At 39.3% G+C, this 19,851-nt stretch overlaps 1 protein-coding gene across 2 annotated transcripts in view; it reads right to left on the bottom strand.

Annotated features, from left to right (window-relative positions):
• The window catches only part of LOC101828289 (broad substrate specificity ATP-binding cassette transporter ABCG2), a 102,055-nt gene that overhangs the window by 60,086 nt on the left and 22,118 nt on the right, over positions 1 to 19,851 (bottom strand). The window contains exon 2 of one of the 2 annotated variants that reach the window (XM_013117758.3): positions 6,407 to 6,495. The exons of the other annotated variant lie outside the window; for it this stretch is intronic. The gene's annotated coding sequence lies outside the window, so the exon portion shown is untranslated. The remainder of the gene's footprint in view (positions 1 to 6,406; positions 6,496 to 19,851) is intronic. 2 annotated transcript variants of the gene reach the window in all.

Here is a 19,851-nt window from a genome sequence, read left to right as displayed (position 1 = left end):
TTTCATTTTTCCTTATTATGAAAGCCCAAGAGTAGAGAGAATAGAACGCAGAGTCACTTTGTGTATGTCATCAACTAGTGACCAGTCTGTTTCATTGGTACTTCTCGTCCTTCCTTCATCCTTTCTCATAAACTGTTCTTTGAAACATATCTCAAACAGCTAATTTGAAATTCACAAATAACTCAAGCTATGTCTGTGAAAAAGATGACTGTATCTTCCAAGAAAACTCCCAGTACTAATGGTAACCATCCTGGCAAGAGAGAAGGCAGTCTAAAAAGAAACACCCACGCCCCTCTATGGTGATGCAAACGTGAAATGTCTCCCATGAGCCCAGACATTTGAACACCTGGTCCCTAGTTAGTGGTGCTGCTTGGGGAGCTCTCGGAGGTATTGCTAGAGGAGGTATGTCACTAGAGGTGAGCTTTGGGAGTTGAAAAGCCTCATGCCATTCTAGATCATTCTCTCTGCTTCATGCCCGTGGAAGGTGTGTGATCTCTCACCTTCCTGCTCACGCATCATGCCTGCTCATTTGCCATGACTTCCAACTAGGATGGATTCTTACCCCTCTGGAACCCTAAACCCAAGTGACCTCTTCTATAAGATATCTTTGATCATGATATTTTATCACAGAAACAGAAAAATTACTAAAACATCCTCTCTTTGGCTATCAGACTCCAAGGCGCTGGAGTTTCCCCCTGGACTCTCATGTTGGGACAGAAAAGAGTTAGACCCTAGTGCTAGCCAAAGGAGAATCCTGTTTCTTGGAAACGGACCTCACACAGTATAAACAACCTTCAGGACAAACTGGAAACCAGGAGTCAAGACAGTGATGGGTCAATGATAGGCATGATTGCACCCTAACCAAGACTGATTATTTATCCACACCTGTTGAAGGACAGGACTTCATAGATGGAATTAGGAAGGGTGGCACTGGGCATCTTTATTTTGGTCACTTCCCAGTGTGGCCACATTGAGTAAGTCAGTGTCTGCTTTTCCTATTACTTGTCTCTTTAATTGGCCTATTGAGCACAGGCTGCAGCAACTGTACTGGTGACACTATCACACTTATACAACAATAGAGAAGCTTTTTTTTAAAGGTGAGCCTGTGTCTCATGTATGACAGACAAGGGCTGCACCTCCAGCCTGATATTTCCTTAATTTCATGAAATATTCAGTCATTATTTAATTTCCACAATTGTCTCATACTGTTTAGTGTTTTCAAATCATTGTCCATATAATGTCCACATTACATCTGCCTGATTATCTCTTAAACTCTTAGTTGATAGGATCCCCCTCATACTCTATCAACTCCTTGCAGTTAGTCATAAGCTAAACTGTGTGCCTCACAATTTCCATTGTTAAGTTCCAAGTCCCATACCTTAGGATGTGACTATATTTAGAGACAGGGTCTTTGAAGAAAAGGTTAACTTAAAAGGAGGCCTTTAGTGTGGGCCTTAGTCCAAATTGACTTGTGTCCTAACAAGAGGAAATTTGGACTCACAAAGACACCAGTGATGCTTGCACACAAAAAGATCATGTGACAATAAAACACAGATAGTCTTATGCAAGCAAATAAGAGGAACCAGATCTAACCACATGAATTTTGAACTTCAAGACTAAACTTTGAGATATAAATTTCTATCATTTGTCACCAAGACTATGCTATTTTATTATGGCTGTCTCAGAAAATACATTTATAATTTATTCACCTTAAATTATATTGCTATTTTCTTTATGTTGAATCTCCATAGTGTCACCACGATTCTTTGTCTTCCATGGTTTGTCTGTGTCAAAGTAATAAAGTTGGAGGATAGCTCAGTGGTACAGCACTTGCCTAGTTTGTGGGAGACCCTGGATTTTAGTCTTAACACCACACCAAAAAGAATATATCCTGTCAAATGACAAAGAAATCCTAATCCAAAAAAGTTACTTGATGACAAAACCCAGCTAATTAGAAGAACTTCTAATAAAAAGCTCTGGGACAGGAAAGCAAAAATATTGGTCCATTGAATTCATTTTGTTTGGGTTATGTTCACTTTGTAGTAAATTCTGAAATAAAAAGTTTGATACCTTCATTTTGTTACTTCTTTTAGCTCTGCATTAGCTATTCAAAATCCTTTATATTTACATGAATTTTGGATGTATTCTTCTACCTTTGTCAAAATAAGCAAGCAGACAGAAATACTGTTCTCCCATTCCATAGTTAAACCCCACCTGGCCAGTGTGTATGATCCTTTCAATATATTACTGAATTTGATTTGCTAGTTTGTTGTCAAGGGCTTTTGTGCCAATGTTTATAAAAGACACTGTGCTTGGCCCTGTGGTCATAACAGTGGGAGAGCCAACCCTGTTAGTGCAGGTGTGGGTGAGTGAGCCCCAAAGTTGTGAGATTGGGAGAGTTGTCCCCATTTCACATCTGGTGGACCCCCTCTACAGTTGTTCAGGCCTAGACCCAGGGTTATGACTTGGCCCATTCCAACATCTGCCCCATCTACCATCTGCTGGAGCACATGAAGGGACCCAGCTTGGGGGCCCCGCATCCATAGGGTGTTAGAAACCAGAGGCCTCGAACCAGACCAATGGCTCTTTGCAATGAACACTTGCAAGATATGTGAACAAAAGAGTACGAGGTGTCACTCACACTGTCACACTGCTACTTCCATGATGAGACTTCTTAAGTTTTTTCCTTAATTTCTTTTTCTTTCCTTTTTTGTCTGAAATTTTGTTTCATTTGGAGTGTGTACGCAGGGGCAGAGAGTGGATAAGAAGAGATGGAGAAGTGAATAGGACCAACATACATGTTGTAAAAGACACGTAGAATAAATAAAATAAAAGATATTGCTTTACAGTCCTTTTTCTTATTGTCTTGTCTACTTTTGGTGTCAGGGTAATGTCAACTTCACACAATAAAAAGAATTTCTTCCTTTACAACTACTTTTGGAACCACTTAAGAAAGATTCATTGTTGTTTTCTAATTTAATTTATTCTTTGACAATTGATTTTATATAGTAATGGCTCTGCAGTACAACAAGAAACCAGGCACTATTCTTTTTACTCAGGATCGCTTAGGCTATCCAAGGTTTTCTGTGTTTCCAGATGGATTTCAAGATTTATTTCTTTTTTCTATTTATATGAAATGTAGAAATGGCATTTTGGTTTGGAAAACATTGAATCTGTACAGTGTTTTTAATTAGATGACCTTTTTCACAATTTTCATTCTTCCAATTCATGAGCATGAAGAAGACATATTCAAGTGCCTTCTTCTGTTTCTTTCTGCTTTGTTTTAAAGCTATTTTTCCTTTATTGTGCTTATTTCCAGGTTTTCGGTTTGTTAGGTTTTTGGATGTTGAAGCAATTTTGAATAGGACTGTTTCTCAACATATTTGCCATTGGGACATAGAAGTACTGATTTGGTCTTTTAATTTTGTACCCCGACAGTTTGCTGAAAGTGTTTTTCAGCTCTAAGAGCTACCTGGAGGAGTCTTCAGGATCTCTTCATTATAGGATAACATTGTCCACAAATAAATTACTCTTCTCTGTCTTAGTTTCTGTCCTCGTTGTTGTGATAAATACCCTGACAAAAACAGCTTAAGGGAGAAAATTCCACCTAGCAATCCAAGGCACTGCCCTTCATGGCAGGAAGGTCAAGGCTAGCTAATGCTTGAAAATGGCTGCCCACATTGCATTCACCTTTAAGAAACAGAGCTAGAAATGCGTCCTAGTGTTCACCTTCCTTTTCCAGTTTTGTGTAGTCCAAGATGCCCTGCCAAGGGAACTGTCCAGTTCAAAGTCAATGTGGGTCCTCTCATATCAATTAACACAAGCAAGATAATCCTGCAGACATATCAGGTGATTCTAGACTAGATTCTGTGACAACTGGCACCAACCATCACACTTTCCTATTAGTGTCCCTTGCATGTTCTTCTCTTGTCCTACTGCTCTAAGATCTTAACCACTATATTGAAGAAAAGCAGAAAAGGTGAGTAGCTTTGAGTTTTCCTTCTTGAGCATAATATGAGAACGGGTTTGTTTTTAGACTCCCGCGTTATATTGAGATTTGATTCCTTCTTGTTCTATCTCTTCAAGGTCTTTATCATTAAGTGATATTGGGCTTTTTTCAAAGATCTCCTAGGTATCTGTTGAGATGATTGGGAAATTTCGCTCTCAAGTATATTGATTCCCATGCATTTTGATATGCCCTTAAATTCAGTTTCCACATATTTTGAGAAATTTTATATTTGTGTTCACCAGAGAGATTGACTTATAATTATCTTTGTTGATGATGTGTGTGGTATGTATTTTATCTGGGTTGGGTATTAGGGTTGTACTGGCTTTCTTGGTTTTTCTGTTTGCTTGTCTTTGTTTTAAAGTTTTGGTAGTATTCCTGCTGTTTCTAGTTTATGGAGTAGCTTGAAGATTAATATTAGTACTTATTTGAACATTTTGCAACATCTAGGCCTAGTCATTTTTTAGGTGGATTACTTTGGTCTCATTATTCATAGGTCTGTTTAGGTTGCATATCTAATCTTAATATTGGTAGGTCATGTGTATCGAGAATTTCATCCATTCCTTTTAGACTTTTCTAATTTATTAGAATATAAATTTTATAGGTATGTCCCAATGATCTTATAAATTCCACTGGTCTATCAAAATGTCTCCTTTTTATCTCTCTTGATTAGTTGACTAAGGATTTGTTTATCTTGTCTTTTCAAAGAACCAAATCTTCCTTTCATTGACTATTTTTTGCTATTATTGTCTGGCTGGTTTTTGTTTGTTTTCTTTTCTTTCTATGTATTAACATCTATGACCACCATCTGCAGCTTTTGAATTAGGATTGTTCTAGTTTTCCAAGACCTTAAGGTGTATTGCTATGCATTTGTGATCACTCTTTTTTTTTCATTTTTATTACATCCTTACTTTTGCACTTGTTATTAGATTGTCCAGAACATTTAAATACAAATTAATGATGTAACAAAAATAACAAAAGAAAACATCAGGTAACTTTACAAATAATGGAATGTGAATCCATTTTCCCCTAATCAGAGTAAATGGGGATTATAACTTTGCCTAGGGACCACTTCTGGAGTTGGATCACTCTGTTTTTTTAATGTAATAACTCATAGGTGTGAGTATCCCTCTCAAGACTGCTTTCATTGTTCCCACAGAGTTTGATATGTTGGGTCTTCATTTTCATTGAATTTGAGGACTTTTAAATTTCTTCAATGACCTATTCATTATCCAATACTATGCTGTTGAATATCTATGACATTGTATGTAGTTTCTATAGTTTCTCTTTATTTGATTTCTATCTATAGTCCACTGGGGTCAAACATAATACAAGAAATTATTCAATTTTCCTGTTTGTTGAAACTTGCTTTGTGGGTAGAGAACATTACATGGTTGCTAAAAAGAATGTGTATTCTCTACTTCTTGAATATTTGTCTGCTAGGTCTATATGTTATTTAACCCAGGTATTTCTATTTAGAATAATCTGGAAACTGGGAGTATTGAAGTCACCCACTATTATTGTGTTAAGGTGACTCTGACTTTACATCTAGTACTATTTCTCCTGCTGCCATTCCATCCCAGCTGTTTATTTTGTCTGTACATATGGGGGCATAGCATACTATATGTGTGTGTGTGTGTACGCCACACTACACAAGTGGAGGTCAGAAGACAACTTGTAGAAGTTAGTTCTTTGTCTACCACATGGGTCCCAAAGATCGAACCCTGAGGTATAGTAGTTGCAGTTGGTGGTCTTCTTCTCACGTCAGGGCTATTTTTTTTTTCAGAGACTGGGTTACAGATGTGGTCTGAGCAGGTGGTAGGGCTTCTCATAGATGCTGTGCCCACCTCTGGGTGACCTCTCAGGAAACCGATGATGAATACTGCCCTGCCTTGGAATAATGCATCTGCTCTCTGAAGGTCTGCTTAGAGCCTGGTGGGAGGTCCTTAAAGGACTCACTTTTATGCTCACTGGGAACAGAGTAGTTCTGAGCCAAAGTTACTTTTCCCATATTGTGATTGAATGAGAAACGTCCCCAAGAGGTCCATGTATTCAGACACTTGGTCCCCAGTTAGTGGTGTTGTTTGGGGAGGTTATGAAACCTTTAGGAGGTAGAGCCTTGTTAAATGAAGTACATCGCTGGAGGAAGACTTGATGGGTTTATAGCCTCATCCTACTAACTTACCTGTTTCTTGGGTATGGGAAAAAATGTGATCTCCTTTCTGCTTCCCACCCACCACTGTGAATTCTATTCTTCTGGAACAGTAAGCAAAAATAAAGCCTTTCCTCCTAAAGTTACTATAGCCACAGTATTTTATCCCAGCAATGGGAAAGTAACTAACACCCACTCTAGCAGCATCCTGTTGGTCAGCTTTCGGTGTATAGTCCCAGGACACTTACTGTGCATATTCAGAGTCTCATTGTCATGGTCCCGGGCTGCCAAGCTCCCATGCAACAGGAATCCATTCACAGTGGCATCTCAGGGTTGTCTAGAAAGTGTTACACAACCAATGCTGAAAAGAGGGGGTTGCCTGGGCTTTCCCTCCTACCAATGCTGCTATTGTCTTTGTACATCTACTCCCCCACCTCTCTATACTCTTGACTGCTGAGTATACAGTCCAGTTGTTCAGAGGCCCTTCAACCCTCTAACAGTCTTCTGTCAGCCTTCTCTCCCACAGGACATAGGAAGCTCTCCAAGCCAAACCCTCCTGGATGGATTCTGGGCTCTCTCTCCTGCTTTGTAAAATTCTGCTTTACTTTGCTATTGAAGCCGGAAATAAAAGAATCACCCCCCTCTTCTGAGAGCTACCACGTAACTTTCCCTTCTTCATCCCTTAGAAACTCCGGCAGGGCATGACTAGGTGCTGTCCACCATCTTCTAAGTCCCCTACTCTTCTTATTTCTGTAAAATTTGCAGCCATGTTCCCATTTTGATTTTGCATTTTCGCATTTTCTGTCTTCTTAATTTTCTTAGAAAATCTAGGTAAAGGATTATCAGTTACATTCATTTCAAATAAAAAGCTTTTCAGCATATGGTCTTATTTTTACACTTACAGGTATACTAACATAAAACTTCACAGTGGTTGGTTCACAATTTTATTTTTAATAACGTCTTTGTTTCCCTTATGAGAGTATGAATTACTCTTTAGGCTTACAGTAGCTGCTCAAATGAAACCAAGACGTCAATTTAAAGAGATATTAAGAAGAAACCCACCCACAAATCCTCAATGGAAAGGAGGCTTCGGATGATGATAAGAGTGCAGTCACTTTTAGCTGGTGTGACATTGTCATTCCCCTAAATGCATGAGCTCTTGCTTGCTGCTGTTGGCTTTTTTTTAAACAAGTTGTTTCTACAATGAATTTTTATTATCCCACTTATTTTAAGAGCTCAAAGTTCTTCTCTTTGACACCTGATTCTTTTTATCTTGAGCCAGCGGAAGAAATGGCCTAGTGTTATGAGAAATGACTCATTTTTTCCCCTGCACGTCTTTCCTCCATCAATTAACGAGATACCCATATTTTGTTTTGATTTTAAGTTGCACTCCCTGTGCTCCATAAAACTGGATGTACAGGAATGACAATCGAACCATTTAAAAAATGCAGGGAAGTTGGAAGGGCATTAGGTCATTTAGGCCCATTCCAGCTCTACTAGTGCATGATTTTGCCAAGCTTAAATGTCGGTGAAATTAATGGTCATTTGTAGATTTCACATTGTGGAATAATAATCCCAGGACACTGCATACAGGCTTCAGGAACTGTGCAGACTCTTTGTGTACATATCATTTAAAAATATATGTTAAACATTCTGAAGTAAAAATACAAATCACAGACTGGGAGAATATATTCAAATCAAATGTAGGATGAACAACTTGTATCCATATTCATAATATTTCCCCTAAAATGAGAACAACCCGTGTGTGTGTGTGTGTGTGTGTGTGCGCGCGCGCACAAGCAAATATATTCATATATTGTGCTGATTTTTGTCAATTGGATACAAAATAGTCACCTAGAAGAGAGAACCTCAATTGAGAAAATGCCTCCATCAGACTAGCCAGTAGGCACATCTCTGTGTCTTTTTCTTGATTGTTGGTTGTGGAAGGACCTAGTCTAATGTGGGTGGTGCCACCCCTGGACAGGTCATGCTGAAAGGTGTAAGAAAAATAGCTATATATGAACCTGAAAACAAGCCAATGAGTAGCACCTCCAGGTTCCATGCTTTAGTTCTCTAGGGTCCTGACTTGAGTTCATTCCTTGACATCCCTAACTGATAGACTGCTATCTGGAAGTTTAAGTCAAATAAACTTTTTTCTAGGTTTTTTTCAGTTGTGGTATTTTATCACTGCAACAGAAAGCAAACTAGGTCATATATCAAACAAAAATGGTATTTTACATATATATGTGTGTAAATGTATAATTTATACATACAATAAATAAATATTATGTACTTTTGCTTCATTGTATAAGCTAAATTAAAATACAAGTGTTGTATTTTTTCTTAGCATAAAAGATAGAAGAACAATTTTCATACAGAATAAATAATGAATAGCTACAATGTAATATCAAAAAATAAGGAAAAGGGGTAATGATCTAAACAGCTATTTCGTGATCCATGACTTGTGTGGCTACCAAATACCCGGAGGATTAAGGGAAGTAAGTCTCTTCTCTTTGCCCCTTGTACATGATAATAGAACTCTTCCGGCATTGTCCCCACTTTTGGTTGGATACTTAAGAGTGTCGAAGGTGTTCAGCGTTCATGAAGTATGGATTGGATGGTCCTCCTGACATGTATCCTGTGTCTCACGCTCATCTCTTAACTCCTTTAGCTAACCCTTCTTTTCCACACTCCCTGTCTCAGGTACAAACCGTGGGCTAGTCGGCTGGATCCAACTGTAGCCCCGAAAAGACAACTTCCCACAGACTTTTATCATCAGTAACTGAAAAATACAAATTGAAAATCCAATGAACTATTACTTCATAATCGCTAAACTGGCTAAAATAAAGTACACAGACAATAACAAGGTACATGAGAGGACGGAAAAATTGCTGTAGATGAAGTTTCTGCCCTGCCTGGTCCAGCAGCCCTTCAATCCCTAATAAACACACAGTGACTTATATTAATTATAAGATGTTTGGCCTACTGCTCGGGCTTCTTACTGGCTAGTTCTCTCTTAATTATTAACCCATTTCTATTAATCTGTGTATCTCCACCTGGTCTTATTTTAGTGGAGAATACCTGAGTGACCTACCTTTCCGATAGCTACATGGAATCTCCCTTCTGACTCACTCTCTGGATGCCTCTTCCCAGAATTCTCCTAGTCTGGTAGCCCTGCCTATACTTCCTGCCAGGCTATATCCTGACTGTCCACTGGCCTAAACAGCTTTATCAACCAGTAAGAGAAACATATATTCACAGCATACAAAAGGACATCCCCCCCATCAAACTGCAACACCCACACACAGCTTACAGGTATCTAATACAATCTGAGGTTTTCTTTAAATATTAGAATGCAATTTTAACATGATTCAGCAAAGATACTATTAGAAATCTCAGAGAAGTTAGAAATTATGTTCATGGGAAATTTCTATAAGCAAATGACTATAGTAGCATTACTCATAATAGGCCCAAATTGGGAAGAAGCAGAAAGTCCCTCAGTTCAGAGGCAGATAAATAAAATGTGGTGTAGCTGCACAGGGGAATAGTGCTGTGTAATAATAATAATAATGATAAAGAAGTACTGAGTTATGCTACAAAGCAGACAAACTCCAAAAGCCAGCTGAGCAAATGAAGATCTGGTAAAAAGGCTTTGATATTCCACTTAGGAAATGCTTAGGAAGGTAAACATTTACAGTTGTCTAGTGCTTGGACAGAAAAGGGACTTCAGATAAGAATAGACAGTCTTTTTGAGCGGAAATAAATGTTCTAAAATTGCATTTGTTCTAACATATAGTAATGGTTATACAACTCTACGTGCCTAGTAAAAGTCTGTATTTTGTGACATTAGATTGTACACCTAAAACCGCTGAAATAATGGAAGTGTGTGGCTCAGGGACAAAGCCTATGTAGCATGCAAGAGGCCCTGGTTACAATCCGCAGCACCAAAAAAGTAAAAGAGCAAAGGTAAAATGTAAGCGATCTAAGTTTGAATAAGGCCATTGTTAATCCAATAAGCAGCAATATGTGTCTTCTAAATACACACATATTTATTTGATACCTACAGGAAGATGTCAAAAACATATTTAACATGTTTTATTGCATAATATGTACAAACACACATATGTGTAACATTAGAAACTGTATGTTAACTTGTACTACTTTTGTTTGTGTCTCTATATCTATCCAACCTGAGAATCATAAAATTATTAAATGAGCAAAACAATACAAAGATCCGAAAGCATTCCTGACTGCTAGCCCCTGAACCAAACTATCCTCAGTATCAAAACAAAGGCAGTAATCAATTTATTTGAGAGGCTTATTATAAACTTAATCCACAAATTCTTTCCACAACACTTTTGTACTCATCAAAAATATTCTGTTTTCATTGACTAACTTCCTCTGAAGTTAATGTATTTGTAATTCTTAAACGACAAAGTGTTTATGTCAATCATGACAGGGTTTCCTTTTTATGTACTGGATTGTGCAATTAGCTTTATTTTCAAAAGAAGGGGTGGGTGGGGTTATATTACCCAAACCCAGAGGTCTGAATTTCCTAGCTGATAGGTAGTGCAAACAGAGATCAAACTCAACATTTTTACTAATGAGCTGATAGAAAACTACTTTAGCTAAAAATAATGCCTTATATACATGAAGGCAGTAGACAATTGGCACGTTCACTCCTTTATCTAGCATTTCATAATGTTATTAGTCAGAGTTCCCTTAAAGGAACAGAATCAATAGAATACATTGGAGTGGTTTACAAGCTGTGATCTGGATAATCAATCATCAATGGCCGTCTCCCAGTGGAAAGGTCAAGAATCAAGGAGTTGTTCAGTTTACAAGATTGGAAGTCTCAGTAGTTCCGATCTGGTGCTGGAGTGTCTGGGGTGCTTAGAGAGCTACGGGTCTTCAGTCCACATCAGAATCATGAAGGAATGGGTTCTAACAACAGTGAAAAATGCCTCAGCAACAGGTTAGAAGAACTTGGTGCAAACCCAAAGCAAAAGCTTCCTTCTTCCATGTGAAGGTGTGGCCCAGACTTAGGGTGACTAAACTGACTAATTCTCCCCACTTCAGATAATCAATCAAGAAAATACCTCACAGCCATGCCCAGCTGCTTGGGTGTTAGCTCATGACAAATGTAGTAAGCTGACTGCGAAGATCACATAGGTACCTGGGATGTTCTTTGCCCTCTATCACCTTGTTTAGAATGCAAACCTGAGGACCAGAGTCTCTACATCCACGTTGGATTGTGAAGTGACTGAGAATGTAAACCATACATAGCAAAGCAATGAGGTAGAAACCAGCGTTCTAGAAACTACAAAGTAGTACATCACTCACCCACCCAGGATCCACAGAGGACTGGTTCCTGGCAACCCACAGACACCTCCATCTCTAGGTTCTCATGTCTTTATATAAAATAGTGCAGAATTTGCACATAACCCATGTACACACTCTACCTACTTTCGATCATCCCCAGATTACTTATAACCCCTGATGCAATGCGAGGCTACTTAAACAGTTGTTACACTGTATTGTTGAGAGAGTAATAACGGAAGAGTATCTGTGCATGTCTGATACAGTTTTTCCTAAAGTATTCATTATTTTTGGTTGGCAGCTGGCTGAATGAAGGAATGAATATCCTGTGGATCTGAATGGGCAACTGTTCCATTTCTGGAAATACTATGTCTGAATATCTTGAACACAAAAATAAAAGTCCTTATTGCTATGTTATTGTATTAAAATTAAACAATCCAGAGATGTGAGTGACTTAAAGGGAGAAATTTGTCAATGCAAAGACTCCAAGAAAGGAAACTCCTTGGTATCTAGAAGCTGGCAAGGTAGAGGAGAAACAGGAATAGAGGGAGGCAGGGGCTAAAGGTGAATCAGGCAATATAAGTTCTGACAGTCCATAAGAACTTTAAGATACCTTATAATTTTATCTACTACAATATGGCTTGTTAGCCTTAGGCTGGTCTCAAATTCTTATGCTCAAATAGCCTGGCTTATTTATACTGTAAATGAATTTCTTTATGTATGATAACTCAATGCTGTCATTTACAAATCCTCACATAACTCAGGTGTGGTGACACACATCTTTAATTCCAGCACTCAGGAGGCAGAGGCAGACAGATCCCTGAGTTTGGGGCCAGTGTGGCCTACATAAAGCCAATAAAAATAAAAATCCTCTGTAAAGAGAAGCCTTCCCGCCAGCCTGGTTCCAGAGCCCCATCAGTCCCAAATGACACACAGGAGGCTATATTAATTATGAAGCTATTGGCCTTGCTTGTTTCTTACTGGCTAGCTCTGACTTAAGTAATTTACCCCATAATTGTTAATCTAAGTGTTTTTCTTACCGGAGAAGTTTCCGGGCTTCCTACCCCATGGCATTACATCTTGACTTCCTGTGTTTCTCCTTCCCAGAGTCCTCCTGGACTCCTAGTCCCACCTATCTTGGTTCCCTATTGGCCAACAGTGCTTTATTGACATATACACATGACTTCCCCCATCAATCCTCTTATAAATTTGTTTATTACAATAACCTCTGTACTTACACACACATATATGTATGTGCGTGTGTCTTAAATATTCTACATGATAACACATGTTACCTTTATTAGCTGGCATTAACTATAATTTGAGATTTTATAGTTATTTTACAATAATCTGTTTAACTAAAGACCATACTTGGTTAGGGGTGTAGCTCACTAGGTGGAGTGCTTGCCTAAAGTAAATTCAATCCCCAACACAGCATAAATTGAGTGTAGTGGTACACACCGATGATACCATCACTTGAGGGATAGAGGCAGTTCAAGGTCAACTTGGGTTATACAAGGCTGAGGTCAGCCTGTAATACATGAGGCACTTGATCAAGAAACACAGAACAGGCTGATTGGTTCAGTGGGCAAAGGGGATTTGCTGCCAAGCCTGTAGACTTGAGTTCAGCCCCTGGGAACCTCATGGTGAAAGAAAAGAACCAATTCCCACAAGTTGATTTTTTGTTTGTTTGGTTGGTTGGTTTTTCAAGACAGGGTTTCTCTGTGGGACTGTCTTGGCTGACTTTGAACTCATTGAGATCCACCCGCCTCTATCTCACAAGTACTGGAAGTAAAGGCATGAGCCACCACTACCAGGCCCAACTGCCACAAATTTTATATTTTATGGCTTCCACAGCCTTGCCATGTGTATTCTGCGAGGTAGAAATCTGGTCTGGGCCGTAGGCTGGAGAAGATGGCATAGAGGCAGTCACAGCCCTGGCACCTATGTAAAGGGCCACATGTAAGCCCCACCCACTCACCCACCTACCCACCCACCCACTCACCCACTCACCCACCCACCCACCCAGCTTTCTTTCATTCACTTTTATACTTTCCTTATTTAATACATAATCCCAGTTTTGCAGATCAACTTCGTCTTGCCACGTTCTCTGTCTCTGTCTCTTTAATACGGACTTCCCTAAAGAGCACAGATCTTCACCGCTCGAGGACTGCTCCTATCCAGGGAGACTTACTAGACTCACACCAGCAGTTTTTCCCATGCCTAAGGAGCACATGTCCCACCTACCTTCCCAAGTCCCTTTCTGTGTCCCACTTCTGATAGGGAGGCTCAATTCAAGCCACTAGCCCCATCCACCCCTATCCAATACCCTTGTCCCATCCCTAGCTGGGAAGTTTCAATTCCCACCCACTCACATCAACTCTGCTCATTCACTGCTGTAACTGGAGGCCTGCCCTACTCCATGAGCAAACCCTAGGCACACACTAGCAATTACACCCACCCCCTGCAGCTTGACCCAGTACTACATGTCCCGCATCTGTCTTCTGCTTGCCTTCTGCCTGTCCCCTTGTCAGGAATGGTATCTGTCTCATAATGCCAACTCCATCAACACCTGTTACCTGAAGTAAAGTCCTAAGCACCTCTCCCAGCGTCCCAAAGATTGACTGTGAGAATCAGATACCGTCTTATATTCAAAATCTTGCAACATTAAAAGCTATGAAAGAATGAAGGAAATGAAAGATGGAAGGCTCACAATGCCTCACAATGTCTGTTCCTCGGGGAGGAAGAAGGTGGTGGTGTCACTGAAAATGCAGAGAAGTTTCAGGCCATTTGGATTCTAGAGGTAAATTTCCATGCATTTTGGTATCACTAAAAAATTGAGTAGCAGGGAAAACCGGATGAAAGTTTCATGCAGAAATATGATGAGGCAGCTTGTCAGGTACTGGTGGAGGCTCCCTGTCTGTGCTTCCGATCCCTCCCGGGGCTCCCTGGAGAAGAGAAAGCCTGATTTCTACCAGCTCTCAGCTGGCTTTGTACTCTGCACATCTGCTCCCAGCACCAAGGCTGAGCCAGATAGTGCACCTGTTCAGAGGCCAAACCTTGAGTCAGATTGTGACTAAGCATTCAGTACTTTGGCTAGGATCCTTGCATTCAGCCTGATGAATATGGGCAAATGGATGCAGAGATGCCTAACACCCAGAAGAATACAATTTCTCACCACTTCTGGGCACTGGGGAGGATAACCCCAAATCTCCCCATCAGGCAAGTATGCTGGCACATATTTCTCTGGGTTTCCCTTTGCACATGGTTCCAAGAATCTTCATCAACCAGGAGGTCAAGAAGATGAGTTGACTCTGTTTAGAGAAACTCTAGCAAGTTAACACTGGTTTCTTGCCCTTGGGAACTCAGAGAGTGCACTCTCTGAGCCTGGGATCCTGAGAACATTAGGTATTAAAGTCGGTCTTGGCAGGGTGAGGGTTTGGGAAGAACCAAACAACAGCTTTTGATGATTTTAGGGTATAGCAAATGAAAATTCTGAAAGGCTCTTATTTCCAAAATAAATGGTAAATTTGTTGGGTGAGGGTCAACATTTAGACAAAAACGACAGTAGAATTTATTTTGTTATAGAGAAAAATAAGACTTGAATAATAACTAATGTAGAATAAATTGCAGTCTTTGGTCTGCCATGGCACAAGTGATGCCTGCACATCATAAACACAGCCCGATTGCTGTACTCACAAGCACAAGAGAATGTCAAAGCAAAATAAGTCATGCTAGCTCAGTCAGCTTCTAAGCCAGCTCCAAAAGTATCAGTGGTGAATCACAGTTTCTAAAGTACAAAAAGCAATGTTCACTTTAGGAATATTTACAATTAATCACAGGAAGTTTTAAAATAACCCACATTAACACTTTTACATTAGATAGCATTTCTGGGGATATAGTTCAGTGATAGAATATTTCCCTAATATATATAAAGGCCCATGTTCAATGTCCAGCCTCATATACAGACGTACAGCACTGTCACACGTTCCCATGCTGTTTAAAGAGTTTTTACTTGTTGTAGTTATGTTTGTTATTTAATGGAATTTGGCATCTTATACATGAGACTGGTTTTCAGAAGACTGAAGCAGAAGGATCAAAAGTTCAAGAGCAGCCTAGGATTTACAGGAAGAGGGAGTGAGCAATTCCACATGTAAAATTAAATAATTGATTTGGGGTTTTGTAATTGAAATCTCACAAGTTTGAAGAAAATAATGAGTAAGTGATGTGTATTAATTTCCTCTGAGATAAACCTCTATCTTAGCAGGAAACTCATTAAAAGACAGGATGTTCTCAAGGTAGATAAAACCTTCCAACCTACAGGAAAGCTCATTAAACTCAGGAAGTAAACAACTTATAGGCTTCAGGAAGTCTCTGAAACCAACTAGACACAAGGTCCTGCCTGAAGCATATATAAGCATTAAAAACTGCTGAGAGACACTCTCAGACCAGCCGGACCACCCAAAAGAGTCACAGACCAGCCAAGCAACTTAGAAGGCTCCAATATAAACTAAGCCACCTAGAAGAGGCTCAGACCAACTGAACTAACATGAAAGGACGCTCTCTGGCATGTTGAACTGCCTTTAGGTTATACAGAACTCTCTAGGTTCCCAGGTTTCATGAGCTATCACACATGTGGGGTGACATTTTGGTGAAATGACTGTCTTTGAGTCATTTCTGCCCAGTAAGTAACCCCTTATCCATATTCCTTTGATAAACTCAACAAAACTCAGTGGTTTACCAATTGCAACTTTAGTGGTATTTTGCTTAGGTCTGTCATCAGCTCTTTATCTGAGATGAGTAACCATTTGTTCACTTCTCTCTAAGAATAGTGTCATACAGTCATAGGACACTGAGAAATATAGTTAACCATATTTATAACTTGTTTCAGTTTTAATTGGTTATCTAATATGTACATTTATTTTGAGATAGTCATTGGCCCAGGCTGACTATAGAGAACCTTGAACTCCTCATCTTCACTGAGAAATATAGATAACCATATTTATAACTTGTTTGTTTCAGTTTTAATTGGTTATCTAATATGTATATTTATTTCGAGATAGTTATTGGCCCAGATAGAGAACCTTGAACTCTTCATCTTCCTGTCTCCACCTTCTAAGCATGGAGATTGTAGATGTGTACTACCACATTGGTATGATTTCCATTTATTTCCATTATACTGTAAAAGGCTTGATTTTTAAGTTTAAAAATGGAAGTACCTTAGAGTGGGTAGGGACACATTACCAGAGCAGGTTTGTCTGAGACCATTTTACTTAGTAAGCCCTGTTTCAGCGTCGTTGATATGCATCTGGTAGGTGGCATCATCAGGTAATTAATAAGGAAGGATCACTGTATATAGAATGATTGTCAGATTTTGTGCTAAATACCTACTTTTCTTCTGTAACTCTGAAATTTGACTCAATAGGCATAACATGTCTATGTGGAAGCCCAACAAAATTCTGTTCCCAGTTGGACAAAGCACTGTATAATGTAATCCCAGTTCTTGAGAAGTTGAGGCAGAATGATTGAGAGTTCCTAGCCAGCCAGAACTATGCAATGAGGCCCTGTCTCAAAAACAATCAAAAGTCTTGGTTCTCGGGTCTCTATTGGACTTCTTGGTCAAAGTATTACACAAGAGTTTAATTTTCATTGCTGGAGGGAGAATGTGTCATGTGATCCTTCTCCATTCCTGGGAAAGAAAAAACTCAGAAAACCTACAGAGAGATTCTCCCAAATTCTGCCGACATAACTCTCCTCACTGACACTTAGCAAAGAATGAACTATGCTATGCTGAGTCCAAATGAAGCTGCAAAGCATCTCCAAACATAGAGGGGGAACAGGTGTTCCCACTAACTAAGGAAATACTGATCTTTTGTAACTTCCCAGCACACTCTAAGGCGCTTGGAAATGATGAGTTAACTGGTGAGTAAAACATCATTAGACAATCCCTTAGATGTGAAGACTAAAACTTGCTAGACTTACACAGAGAGCAAAAACATTAGGAAACTAGAATTTTAGGCTTAAGGGCAACACAGTATTTATTCATTTGATTTTTTGTCTTTTAGTTATGTACAGTTTAATTCAAGATACTCAGCATGATATGGTCTACAATATCAAGGGTTTCCAGCTTTACTTTTGCTGACTGTATGTTTCAGTTCAAGCATTTTGCATTCTGTTTCATCAATGATTATAGCTTCTCCATGCCTGTATGTCATCTATAACGTCAGGTTCACAGTGCTGTCTTGGGTTGTCAAATGATTAAATACATGTACATTTAGCAAATCTCAAAGCATTTGTATATGCATACATGCTTTCTTTTTTAATTTAAAGCAGGTCTGGAAAAGTGATTTGGTGGTTAAGAACAATTGCTGTCATTGAAGAGGACCCAGGTTCAGTTCTGAGCACCCACACAGTTACTCACAACCCTCTGTAACTGCAGTTCCAGGGGATCTAACACCAATGGGTTAGAATTTCTATTGCTGTAGAAAGACATTATGACCATGGCAACTCTTATAAAGGAAGCATTTGATTGGGGCTGGATTATAGTTTAGTTTTAGAGGTTTAGTCCATTACTGCCATGGTGGAAAGCATGGGGGCATGAAGGCAAACATGGTGCTGGAGAAGGAGCTGAGAGTTCTACATCTGGATGGGCAGGCAGCAGGAAGAGAGTAACACTGGGCCTGGCTTGAGCATCTGAAACCTCAAAGTCCACCCAAAGTAACACATTTCTTCCCCCAAAGCCAAACCTACTCCAATAAGGCCACAACTCCTAATAGTGCCACTCTCCATGAGCCTGTCTGTGGGAGCCATTTTCATTCAAACCACCAAAACAGCATCTGGATTCTATGGGCACTAAACCTGCTCATGGTACATTCACATGCATAAAGATAAAATACTCATACAGATTAAGTAAATAAATAAATAAAACTGTGCTGGAGAAAGGACTCAGCAGTTAAGAGCACTTATTCTTGCAGATGATCCAGGTCTAGTTTTCAGCACCCACATGGTGGCTCACAACCATCTGTTAACCCCAGTTTCAGGGAATCCAATGCCCCCTTCTGGCCTCTATGAGCACTAGGCATACCTGTGAGCAAAACGCTCAAACATGTAAATGAATAAATCTTTAAAAAAATGCGTGCACAGGTGAATAGTATATGCCCATAGATGCCAGAAGAGGGTTCCAGTCCCACCTCCATCCTCCCCAAAAAAACATTTTAAGTGCTCAGTATTAGTTGTTGCTTTTTAATTCTTCAATAGTCTAAGAGTCTCTCACAAGATGGGACTTAGGAGATATATATTGAATAAATGAGGACAGAATGAATGTTTTGCTTTGACTCTTTAACCCAGATGAGAGATAGAAAATTAAATAATGATAAATGCACAAGATATTGAAAAGTTACTATTAACAAGACAAAATGTAAAAGTTCTGGACTAGATAATCACAAGGCTAATAGGGGACTATTTAAGCCCTAGAAAATACTCAAGTCTTTTGTGACATGAAGCTGAAAATTCTGAGTCTTTGTTCTCTAAGACTGTAGACTAGGATTGTAGAGGAAGATGTGACCATTGCCACCACAGGCAGAAGCATATCAAAGTTCCAAAGATGGACCAAAGAAAACCTTTCACTGAAATGTGACCGTCTTCTACATGTACGTTTATTCCCGTTCATGTCTAGCATAAAATTTGCTTTCTTCTTCATACACCTTTGGCTGTTGCCACCATTTCATCACAATTTTTCTTAAATATGTTGTTTGAGCCTATGTATTGGCTTGTCTCATGGGATGAGGACATTAGCATCAGTTAGACTTTCTTGTTCTAGAAAGTTCAAATTGGGTTTAGCAGTTTTCTTCATCTGCCAGAGTGTTGCTTGCAAGGCAACAAGATTGTTAAGCTTCAACATTCAGCTCTTAAATCTTTGTAAAAAGGGCTGGAGGAATGGCAAGGACCTGGGTTGCATTCCCAGTACCTACATGGTGGCTTACAACCATTTATAATTCCAGTTCCAAGGGATCTGATGCCCTCTTGACCTCAGTGGGTACCCGGCACACACATAGTGAATATGCATGCAGACAAAACACTCATATACATGAAACACAGTAAATTAATCTAAAAGTAAACAAACCAGAATCCTTGTAAACATTAAAATAAGGTTTTTAGATAGCTCACAAAAATATTCATTTAAAGAATTAGAAAAGTTTAAATATAATAATATATGTTATGGGATCATGGCAGGATTATTTTATTTTCAGCAGAAAGGCATTTGTTCAAATCCACTACTGCTCCAGCACACTGAGAATTCAGTTATTAAAGAGCCTAGCATATGGTCCCATTTACACTACCTGATAGTGACTTATGTGGCACCATTTGCCTTTTA

This window comes from Mesocricetus auratus, unplaced genomic scaffold (genome assembly GCF_017639785.1).
Source record: "Mesocricetus auratus isolate SY011 unplaced genomic scaffold, BCM_Maur_2.0 Super-Scaffold_100676, whole genome shotgun sequence".
In the NCBI taxonomy this organism is placed as follows: Eukaryota; Metazoa; Chordata; class Mammalia; order Rodentia; family Cricetidae; genus Mesocricetus; species Mesocricetus auratus.
The sequence above is the reverse complement of the archived record's forward strand: the minus strand, read 5'-3'. Positions and strand labels throughout refer to the sequence as shown.